At 38.9% G+C, this 12,214-nt stretch overlaps 1 protein-coding gene across 2 annotated transcripts in view; it reads left to right on the plus strand.

Annotated features, from left to right (window-relative positions):
* Nucleotides 1–12,214, plus strand: part of TMEM229B (transmembrane protein 229B) — a 54,047-nt gene that overhangs the window by 2,131 nt on the left and 39,702 nt on the right. The gene's annotated exons all lie outside the window — the stretch shown is intronic.

Consider the following 12,214-nt stretch of genomic DNA (forward strand, 5'->3'; position numbering starts at 1 on the left):
GGCCTTGGAGCGGGCTAGGAGAAGTTCGCCCCGAGGCTTTCTTGGCGCGCTTTCTCTCTCTCTTTTTGGCTCCCGTGGGAGCCCTGAACTCCCCCGCGCGTCCTCTGCGCTCACCGTGTGTAAGGGGGGGGGGGGAGCGGGGAACCCTCTTGCTCGGACGCTGGCTTAGCTACTTGCGAGCTTCGAGTCACGCCTAGGTATTTCTCGCTTCTCTCCCTCTAAAAGAGTCTGCTTGAACGCGGTGCCCTCCAGTTGTCTAGCATCCTTCCCAGGCGGCGTGGTCACCTCCCGCTGCTGTAGGAGTGTACTCCAATTGCTAAATCCTCGGGCTTCCTCAGATTGTCTGCGCCTCTATTTTCACTGACATTATTCGACTTCAGGTCCCCAAATTCTGAAGAGCCCCATATAGGGAGTATGTGCCTTCCCGCTCTCAAGATTGTTACTTCTGACCCTACTCTTATTGCTTCAGCGTGAATTTTTTTTTAAAAAAAATCATGTTTATAAAACTTCTTATTTGTTAAAAAAAAGCATTGGGCTCACTGATTTTCATGTCAAACTCTGAGATGGACTGGCAACTGGTTAGTCCCATTTTGTAAATGGGAAGCCGAGGCTAGAAGAGAAGATAGGTGACTCTTGAAGCAAATCTAAGCATTGTTCTCTCTTAAAACTTACAGGCTTTTGCCAGGTTTTTTTCCTCAGTATATAGCTCACACCTCACATGGTGTATGTCTCCTATCTAGGCTGCCCATTTCCTTGGTTGTCTCCAATCTATAAAGACACATGTTGCCCACATAATTCAGTTAGTGGTCTCCAACATGCCATTATACTTTTAATGGATTTTGGTGTTACAGAACATGGAGCCTGTCCTCTGAAATCAGCCATGGTCCTTCTTGTTAGCTCCTACAGCAAGTTTTATTAGATTGTTCAGAAACATCTATGAGTCCTTGCATTTTTAGGGAAAACTTTTCCAACATGATCCCACCAAAGTGTTGGATTATGCCTGGCACTCCATAACCAGCATGCTTTGGTAAGCTCTCCAGAGATTATATGAATGGTAGTGTCACATATCTTGGGTGCCAGTTATAAGGAGGCTGCTGAAGACAGAGCATTCTGTACATCCAGTGAGTAGAAATTCTTGCCCAGGGGGTGATATAAATTAAGTGCAGTTGGTATGGGTGTATCGTGATGTGTAAGATGATAGGTTTGATCTAACATCTTGCACATCATTGTAACAATGTGTATTTATGTAATCAGTAACAATATTTAATTATGTAATCAACAGGATCATTGCATTGAATATTGTGTTTAGGACATGTAAAAATATGCCAGTACTGATCACTGTAGAAATCATTAAATAATATATGTCACAGCCTCTGTAAGCTGTGTTTTTTTTAATCATTAGCAGTATATCATATGATACCAAAAGCCAGGAAGTTTTTCCTCATTTGCTATGATCAGTAAAACAAAAGCATATCTTCCTTTTAAAAGTTTAAACTGAAAAATACCTTTGCTGACTAAACCGAGAAGTGTTACTTTTTCTATTTTTCCCAGTTAATTAATTCTAAAGGGGAAAACATCACTAAATGTACATCAGCATCCCACAGAAAAATGTATTGTATTTCGTGACCAAGAATCTTGTGCTGAAACCCGTTGGACTGTATTGATTGAAACAGCCAAGGTTTTAAAATAGTGATGATAATTTCCAGCACTGGGGAATAAGCAGAACCTTGGACGAGAGACTGGATGTCCTTCCAGTTGAAGTAACCTTCTAACCCTATGAAATTGTTGCATTTTTGTGAGCCATTAACTTAATAAATGTCCAATTCCAAGAACAAGTTATCTAAGTAAACTGGAAAACTTAAGTACAACAAATTACTACAGCATGATAATTTAATTTTCTTCAGAAAAATTTATTTATGCAAAAAGAAGAAACTTAATTAGGCCTTCGTATTTTCTTATTTGAAGCATAATTGATTCTGTTCCTATTTCTCATGGAGATATTGCAACTGAACACCCAACCTTAGGAAATTATTTTAAGTCATATAACTTAATTTATGAGGTCTAAGTAGGCATAGACCTATACAAGACATATTGAAATCTTTGTTATAGCTAGGAAATGCAGAATTTTTTTAAAATTAATATGAAATTTATGGAATACTGGATTAAGTAGTTATTGCCATATTCTGTTCTTTTTCTTTTCATTATTTGTTTTTTCGCTCATGATTCTAAACAGAACCGTGATCGTATTTAGTCACCTACGCAAGAGCAATTTTGATATTATATTGTACTGCACTTCTTTGGAAAAACTATTGACGATCAATGTTGCTTGAAATGTAGAAAAAAAAATCCTTAACTTTAGAAATCTGCATGCCACAAGCCAATATTTTTCTACACTGAAAAGGAAGAAAGTGATACGGAGACTGGGTTAATTGCACAGAATCTATGATGTAGTTCTTGCTTTTCACATATTTTAAATAATAAAAGGACTGGTTATTATGTATGATAGAACCAACAAGCAGAATGGGTAATTAAAAATGTATGTTTGAAACAGGGGAATTTGGGGAGAAAATTATTAGACTCCAGTAACTGAGTAGTGTATAAAACACATGTAGGAGCTTATCCAGTCAAGCTCAAGCTTTTTTAGCAGAAGGTATTAATATCTTTTTAGTTTTATTCTGGCTGGAGAGCACCTATTTTAATTTCTAGGACTAGCTCTAAAACGTTAGATTATAACCGTAGGAGTTGAGAAATAACACAGTTTGAACTTCTTAATGTTTACACCCAGAAGTGTTATATTGTTAGTACAACTCACTTCCTACTAGAAGTACACATGATGTAATCCTAGAAGTAGGAGAGTTTTATAATGGCTGAATTGCAGAACTTCAGAAGCCTGTTTATAGACACACAGTAAATGTATTTTAAAGTTAAAAATATCAGGGATTTTTATTGTTGTTCTTTATTGACAAAAGCTGGATGGAGGAGCAAAGTAATAAAAATTATAGACCTTCTTGAAAATATTGCTATAAACCAGTGGATAAATACATATTAAAACAAACCTACACAAAAGGACAAACTATCTGTGATCATAAAGCAACTCCTGCAATGGAATCTACTAGATTCTAATTCTAATGGAATCCAGTAGCATCAGGCACTTCATTCAATGCAAACTCACCATTTTTCCCTTTGAACAATAAGGAAACAACTATCCTCCATGAAAGGAAATAGTTTTTAAACTACTGCATGGTGTTTGTAAAAAAATATGCTATTAGCTTTTCAGTCAACAAAATTTCATGGTATACAAACTTGCTGGAGTGATTTTTAGAAGGGAATCAATGTTTAACATTTCCGTTTTCTGAGTCGGCATATCAACAGTTTTAATTTCTAGCCAAATGCAAACTTTCTCTCCTATTGCTACTAAGCTGCTCATTCAAATTAAGAAAAGGAATTTGGTAAATAAAATGCTGTGTGAGAGGGCATATATTCTTATTTCATTGTGTCAGATAGTATATCTGGGAAACAATATAGTATTCCAACTAGTGCACAGGAAGCATTTTTATTTACATCTCACCTGATAGGTACAGCTTTAAATCTTCCAAATCTTAGAAACTGAGACTTGGTGCAACTTCTTCTTTTCTTGCTTATGTTTTACATAATTCTGACCGACCTGTCCTTTAGTGTCTGTTTAAGTTTGGACTATGGTTCCAGAAAAGTTTTGATAAAAAAACCTCTTCCCATTGGTTTTTTATTTTCTTCTTCTTTGAGAATATGTTGGAGTGCAGCTACTGTCATAGAAGGTGCTATGTTGGGAAAAGCAGGTTAAGGGATAGGACATAACAATGAACCCAGCTACAACATCTTCTCCTATTTATATCAGAAATGGGAAGCTGGATAATTACTTGGTGGGATTAGAACAGTACTTTTTGTCCACTTCTGGCTGATAGAAGCACTCCCTTCCAATCTTTTGTCATCCTGTCTCCTGCGTAATAGATATAGTAGTGATGTGCTTGTGGTTCTCCAGAATTGACTAATAACATAAAACTGTTCAGCCACCAGTACCGTAAGTGCTTTCATCTATGTCCTAGAAAAAGGCTGAACTGGAGTAGCAAGCTGAAATGATGCAATACTGAAGGACTAATCTTGTTTTCTCCTCCCTATGTTTCCTTCTGAAACATCACTGTAGAATCTGGAAGCTGACAGAAGAAAAGGAAAGGAATCCCAGGTAGAAATACTGCCTGTAATTCAGCTCCTTTTGTGATTCAATCTTTTTACCCTTGACCGTTGAGTTGTACCAAAGTGGGGCATAGGAAGGGTGGGAGAAGAACAGGAAGGCATCTAGACCTACTTTATCCGATGCAGTCAATATCTTTTTCCACCAGCTGTTGACATATTGGTGAGGGAACACAGCAAAACTAGAGGGCTCTACCAGGCTCTGCACATGCATGATTAGGAAAGCACCAATAGGTGGACCAAATGCAGTAGAGGCTAGATAGCAAATTGCATGCAAATATATCCCACAAACTCAAGGATGAATGGACAGCACTTTAACTGAAAAGTATGGAAAGGCCCTTAATCTGTAGATGATGGTTATAGAGGTAAGTCATTTTTTGCAGGTCAATATATGGCGTCAGGATTCAGCCTTCAAGATAAAGGAAAATGGTAATTTCTTGTAACTTGTAAGGGCATAGGGAATGGGTGGGAAGGACTGGAGGAAGTGCTGCTATCAAGGCATTGTTCAGACATGAACTCATTAAAAAAAAATGATTTGTTGACTGAGATGTTGAGCAAATATCTCACACAGGCCCATCCAATGGTGGGTTGCTAACCAGTTTACTACTGGTTTGCTCGTGCTTATGCGTGCATGCAACGCTTCTATGCATGCACAGAAGCGTCCGGGCAGGTTGGTGGAGCCTCCTGCCACTGCCACTACCGGTTTGGCCAAACTGGGCTGAACCGGGAGCAACCCACCCGTCCCTAATTTGTACGAAATTAAACTGAGGGAGACAGGGAGCAAATGTAGACTTGCCAGAATCTGTTGTTATAACTATACTATAAAAATAGTTCTAGACTTAGGTGACATTGATTTCTTAGACTGGCCTATCTAATATGGCTGGCACAATTCTGTAAATGGAAAGTTTATTATTGTTCATTCTGTTGCTTAGCAAATAAACTTCTAGCCTGACAGAATAGTAGTTACCGGTAAAGCTATATGCTAGTACAAGCTTTGTGATACTTAAGTTAGTGATATCCTAACTTCATTTCCAATTTTGAAAATCATTAGAATAATATTCTGGAAAGAAAAAGTTTTTCTTGTCACCAAACCTGGCTGGGTTGGTTCGAGGAAAGTGTCATTAATCCTACCCCATGTCTGCCCAGCATTAATTAGGACAGATTATAAGACTAAGCTCTTGGCAAAATCTCAAAACAAAAAATTGGCCTACTTTTTAAACAAATGACTTTTGTCACATCAGCTTTGTTTCATAGGTAAGCATGGAAAGAACATTTCCTATTATGGAACTGGAAAGGGTTATTTAGGCTACTAAATTTCCACCTTTCTCCTTCACTCAGAGCAGGAATTCAAAGTGAAGCTTTTTAGACAGGTGGTTGCCTATTCCTCTGCTTGAACGTGTCCCCTGAAAGGAAGCCCATCACCTCTCTAACTAACATTGTCCATTGGTCTTCTTGTCTTCCTTTCAGAAATTATTTTGTAACGTTCAAGTCTACTTTTTTGTAACTGAAATCTGTACTTGGCTGGATCGAGAAAGAACAGAGTACTATAAACCAAGCTAGTTATCCTATACCTATCCATTTTTCTTGTTTTTTTCCGCGTTCCATTTGGTCTCTCTTAAATTTCATCCTATTATTTTAGCCTACTTAAAATTTCATCCTACAGGTAATCTTGCTTAACGACCCATTCATTCAGCGACTGTTTGTAGTTGCAACATTGGTTCTGGAAGTTATGGCCGTTACAGCATCACCATAGTCATGTCATTGTGTTTCAAACACTTGCCAACCAGTTTGCAATTACACCGTTGTAGCATCTCACTTCCACAATTTCTGACCTTCCTTGCTGATTTCCCATGAGAAAAATCAATGGGAAACTGTCAGGAAAAGTCACAAGTCACTTTCTCCCTCAAGAAGCAGAAGTAGGCTCCAGAGTACAGGGTGGCCAAAAGGGCAGAGATGGGTGGTGGAAGTTGAAGCAGAGTCAGTTTGAAGTTGGTGGAAGTTGAAGCAGAGCAGGAGATCATGACCATGGGATGCTGCACCTGGTTGTAAATGTGGGCTGGTCACCAAGTGCCCGAATTTTGAATAGCATTGTAGTGTTGGCCATTACCATTCGTTTAGGACCATCATAATTTTGAACAATTGCTGAACAGATAGTTGTAACCCAGAGACTACTTGAAGCTAAGTTGCTTTGCAGAAATGGAAAGATAGTATTCTGCTATGCAGAGAAAAGGCTCTTTAGAAAAATTGTGATATATCAGATTAAACTAAATAAGGAATCTCATTTAGAATGAACCAAAGAATATACAGTTGATGCATCAGTATGATAAATCATATTTTATTAGCCCGGTAGAAAATACGTCTTTCTTCTACTATCAATCGGCATCTTGTGGTATGAGAAGGTAGTAATTCTGTAGTGGTAACATGTTAACATGTAGCTTCTTATTTGTGTGCCCATATCTGAGTTTGCCTATTCTAATTTATTACTTAAAAGGGAAGGGATTAAGTCTGCTGAGGAATTCTTATAAATGGAACTCTTGAAATGGAAAAAAAAGCCTATAAATTTTTTTTGGACACATTATAAATGTAGCATTACAACTACATAAAAGTAACAATGAAATGAAAAATAAAAACAAAATCCAAATAAACAGTTCTGAAATAAACGGCACTGTAATTGCCATCAAATTGCAGATTCAACAGAAACTCTGGGGAAAAAGAAGACCATGAAGATGGAAAAAAGCATAAGCCTATTATTATCTTAAAGGGCAATGATATCATGCATAATTATCTCAAGAATCAAAATCCTATGTGCTTAGGGAGGGGCTAGTGTGAAGGTAACAGGTGCTTCACTGTGACCAGGTAGGCATTTAGTCCCTTTCCCTGTGTGTTCCAAGCTGAGGGGCCTGCAGAACCTCCCCAAAGGAACTTGGAATCTCAGCCCTTCAAGGATTCTGTCCTGAGGGGGAGAATTGCTCTTTTCCCAGGCTCGGGCGTGCAGCTGGTATATAAGATCTTCTGGAAAGATGACAGAGAGCATAAGAGGCCACGGAGAGACTGTCCTCACAGTTTTATAGCACTTAGCAATAGCAACCGCACTTAGGTTTATATACATCTTCATTGTGCTTTACATCATTCTCTGGACGATTTACAGAGTCAGCATATTGCCCTCAACAATCTGAGTCCCCATTTAACTAACCTGAGAAGGATGGAAGGCTGAGTCAACCTTGAGCTGGTGAAGATCAAACTCTCGGCAGCGGGCAGAGTACTGCACTCTAACCACTGTGCCACCATGGCTCCTTCCTGGCTCCTACAAGGGCTAGGGATAACAGTAGAGTGGCAGGCTACTGTACACCCTCCCTCCCCACAAGGGCCATTTTGCCTTTTTTTCTGCCAGAGAGGAAGAAAACAATGCAGAGATTGTTGACCACTTGGCATGGAGTCTTAACAACCAGATAGCTGCCTATGTCAGTGGACAGTGGGTTTCCTATGAAGACTGATTTTCCTGTCTGGGTGAGACTCAAAGGATGGGATGGGTGGGATTGACGTGAATGGAAAGGGAGTCCTTGACGAGGTGGGTGAGAGTAGCAGGAGAAGGGTCCTGTGTGTGGAAGTGTGTTTGTGGGTGGAATGTGGAGATGGCCACCTAATGGGCACCCAGAATTAGTGAAACTAAAATGCCTCGGCATGTCTGGCTTCCCATTCCTGGGATGTATGGAATTCAGGGTGATGAGGGGTTCTTGGTGTTGGGAATTGAGTGGGCTATATTTGTGCTTTGAGGGGATGGATGGGCTGAAATATTATGGTGGTCAGAGATACAAAGAGATATGGTAGAAGACAGGGAGCTGGCCATTCTTGGGGAATGTGGGACTGATGTCTTATATCAATTTCAAGTTCTAGCTCCTCGGTATCCAACTCTACTCAGCAGATCTTCAGAAATTTAGTCTTTCAGCTTCTGCTTCTAATTGTCAGGTCAGTCTGAAATAAGGCTTCCTTCAATTGTGATTTAATTGTTGATGAAAGGGCTAACCTGTCTGAACTCCTTGACTTCATTTCAGGGTTGGCAGTGGAGTTCCCCAGACGTATGGTCTTGGGGGATGTGGAGCTGTCTTATTTCAGAGTGGGCTCTGAGGGCGCTTAGGAGTTCATGGTTCTATCCCAGATCTTCCAGAATCCGACACACATAACAATATTTGGGAATGACCTTGGAAGACAGGAGGAACATATGCCAGATGCTCCTCAGGTTATATTGGCTTTGTGTTACATATAGTCCTGTCCCTTCATAATTCAACTTCTAAAATCAGATTTGTATTATCATAAGAGATATATTTATCCATCAAAGCGTAGGTCTTCAAAGTCAGACCATTCAAATTATATTTTGTAGCTTTTCCAGCTCTTACCACTTTTCTAAGTGCCAGGAGGCACTTTTATTGATGATCGATATAATGGAAAACACTGCACAGAATACACACAGTGTAAAAATAGAGACATTTCCTTCCAAGGGTATCTAGAAAAGTCACATCAAACCTTGGGAGGGGATGATGTAATATAATACCTGCATTTCTGTCTCTCTGAGTACTGAACAGAAGGTAGACTGTATAGACCATTCTGATAGAACAGTTTTCTATACTTATCTCTTCTGCACGCTGCAGTCACAGTATGGAATGAAATAACTTGAAAAACGTATTCCGTTTTTCACACTGAGTGCTTGTTTGTAACAGTTGTAAATTAAAGTTCTTTTGAAACACATCTTAGCAAACTATTCTTAAAATAATTTGGTAGGAAAGAAAGGAACAGGACGACATTGTGCTGTGACTACTGCTATTGAATTAACTCCACTGCAGTAATTGGGAACTTTTCCTAATAAATCCTCTCCATGTGCAATTTTGTCTTCAGAGTCTGTATGAGAAACACATTTGAGTAAAGAACCTCATTTGTTAAGCACGTTCCGTATTGCACCTTATTCTCTATATATGGCATAAAACTTGAGAAACTGATGATGTTAGCTGAGAGTTAAGAAAGGCTTCTTTCACTTTAGTCTGTTGCTTGTTCCGTGCAACCTAGTATCTATGATCAGAATCAAGGGTCTGATATACGTTTCCATATCAGTGAAGAGAAATGTTTAGCTAATAATTATATGATCTATATAATCTTCAAGGGATTTGAGCAATGCAACCTGTTAAGAAGCCAGAAACAAAAGGTTCAACTGATAAGTGAGTTGAGTAATGTGTTTCTTTAATCAAAACTTTTTCTGCTCTCTGTTGTACTGATAGTTAACTTAAAATATAGTGCATTGTATCTCAAGGCATTGCCTTTCTCATCGATGCAGCAGTATTGTGTCTGTTCTGCAGTTTTATGCAACTGCTTTGTGGAATGAAATAAAAAGCAACAAACACGTTTAATTTTTGAAAAAAAATTAATGATAGTTGATTTAAAACATATTTAAAGTTCGTACCCATTCATCTGCTGACTTGGCTAATAAAATGAGACCGACTAATAGTGGAGTCCCAACCTTTAGGCTTGCCTGGGCCACATGTGGTCCATGGGCCATGGGTTGGATACCACTTGCGTCCACCTAGACATTTTATCTCAGAAGTGGAGTAAATCCCATTAAGCTGAAGTGTGTATAAAATAACAGGTCCAATTCCCTGTTCAGAATAAAACCATAAAACAGTAGGGGAACCTGGAACAGAATTGAAGTGTCCCAGTAAATCACCCATTGCCTTCTACTGAGTAGGTAACAGTTGGGAAATGTTAATCTGCTAAGTTGCTAAGCAACTACATCCTGACCTTAATTCCTATTGGATCACTGTGAGTTTAACTAGTGAATTAAATGTTCTGCTTTAAAATATGATAGAGATGATGTGATAGTTTTTATACAACTGGATCCTTTTTTTTTCTTGTTCATAAGAGATCCAGTGCCCTATTTTGCTCACTCAGTGACTTTGGAACAGCATGCATATAATAGCTTCTATCATTGTAGATTAAATCTTCAAAGCAAACTGATTCTACTAACTGGAAGTTGCACAAGTTACGGGACTGGGGATTCTGAATGAATGTTAGAAAAAAGCTTCCTAATACAAATAGCAGTTTGACAGCAAAGCCCATTATCCAGATAATAGCAGGAGGTTTTTCTTCACTGGATGTGTTCAAGAAGCTAGATAGAGACCTCTCTGGCATGTTTTGGATTCTTGCATTGATCAGAGAATTGAACTAGGGTGTAAATGCAATAGCAACAGCACTTAGACTTATATGCCGCTCCATAGTACTTTCTAGCATACTCTAAATCAGAGGTCCCCAAACTTGGCAACTTTAAGACTTGTGGACTTCAGCTCCCAGAATTCTCCAGTCAGCATAGCTGGCTGGAGTATTCTGGGAGTTGAAAGTCCACAAGTCTTAAAGTTGCCAAGTTTGGGAACCCCTGCTCTAAATGGTTCACAAATGTCAACGACCCCCGCCCAGCAACCTGGGTCCTCATTTTACTGACCTCAGAAGGATGGAAGGCTGAGTCCCATCAGGGTCAGACTCAAGTTGTGAGCAGAGTTTGACTGCAATACTGTATTCTACTGCAGTGTTTTTCAACCTTTTTTGTGCAAAGGCACACTTTTTTCATGAAAAAAATCACGAGGCACACCACCATTAGAAAATGTTAAAAAAAATTAACTCTGTGCCTATACTGACTATATATAAAGTAATTTTCCCACGGCACACCTTACACTATGTCACGGCACACTAGTGTGCCGCGGCACAGTGGTTGAAAAACACTGTTCTACTGCACCACCAGGATCATGGCTCCTTTCTATTCTATGATTCTGATTTTAGGATTCAAGCTGGAGACCATACTAGGCATTCTTGGTTCTCAAGGCTCCAGAACTATTTCGGGAACCAAGGAGATAGCAGAACTGACACCTTAAAGTACAAAGGCATCCTTCTTACTAAAATTCCTCCTCAGGTTTGGAAAGTTCTCAAGCAAGGCTGTCTTAAAGGACATCATTCCTAAGTGTGAGTGCAAAGAGAAACATTAAAAAAAAACACAATAAGCAATGTCACATTCTTTTCTTTTTCTTTACTATATTCTTTTTTCTTTCTTTTCTTTTTATGCATTTTTTGCACTTTTTTCTTTTTATTCTTTTAGGGTTTTTTATTTTGTAGTTTTTAGCTTATTGAATACAGTTTTGATATGATTACTATGAAAAATGAAAAGCTTCTGACTGTTCAGACCTTTGGTCATCTGTGTAAATATTTGATGAGTTTTTCTAATAATAAAAAAATAAAGAATAGATGGTGCTTGGTCATATTGTGGCATCAGATTTTCTGCTCCAAAAGATGAGAGCAGATAGAACTTCTTGAACATTGTTTTTCGCATGCTCTGTTGTGCTCTTTGGTGTACCTTCAAAAGACATATTGCTGGAGTCAATCATTTTTCAGCAATTGTTAAATTGTCATTTTATTTTAGAGATACGTACAAGGACTGCAACTTCCCAAACTCAGACAATGCTTCCCCCCACCATTTTTTAAAACACTATTTTAACAGCGTCAAGGTATCCTTCTTCTTTTCAAAACACAGGAGAGGCGTCCAAGACCTTCAGGCTTAACCTCGTTATAATAGAGTGAGCAAACTTAACATATGTCTGACCGACCTCCAACATCAGAGAAGTTTGGTGCTGCAGAACTGCTTGCTCGTAAGCTCATCTTGTTTTCCATGGGTCAGATTGGGGCCTGTGGGTGAAAAGTTTAGAGCTGCAGTTGAAGGAGGATTGCTGCATATGCCTATCTGGCACGTGGACCTATAGCTTCATTAATGGAGCTGCCTCTGTGCAATCATATGGCTGTTGGAGGCCTGCCTGGGGCCAGCAAATTGGATGACCTTGTTCTGATTGTTTAGCAACTGGACAATTCTCCAATTTATTCCTGGGCTTAATTCAAAGTGCCTTTAAGCCCTAAATCGGGGATGGACAGTCTTTTTGTGTACTATATTAAAAAAAAAAATTGA

This window comes from Thamnophis elegans, chromosome 1 (genome assembly GCF_009769535.1).
Source record: "Thamnophis elegans isolate rThaEle1 chromosome 1, rThaEle1.pri, whole genome shotgun sequence".
NCBI classification, from domain to species: domain Eukaryota; kingdom Metazoa; phylum Chordata; class Lepidosauria; order Squamata; family Colubridae; genus Thamnophis; species Thamnophis elegans.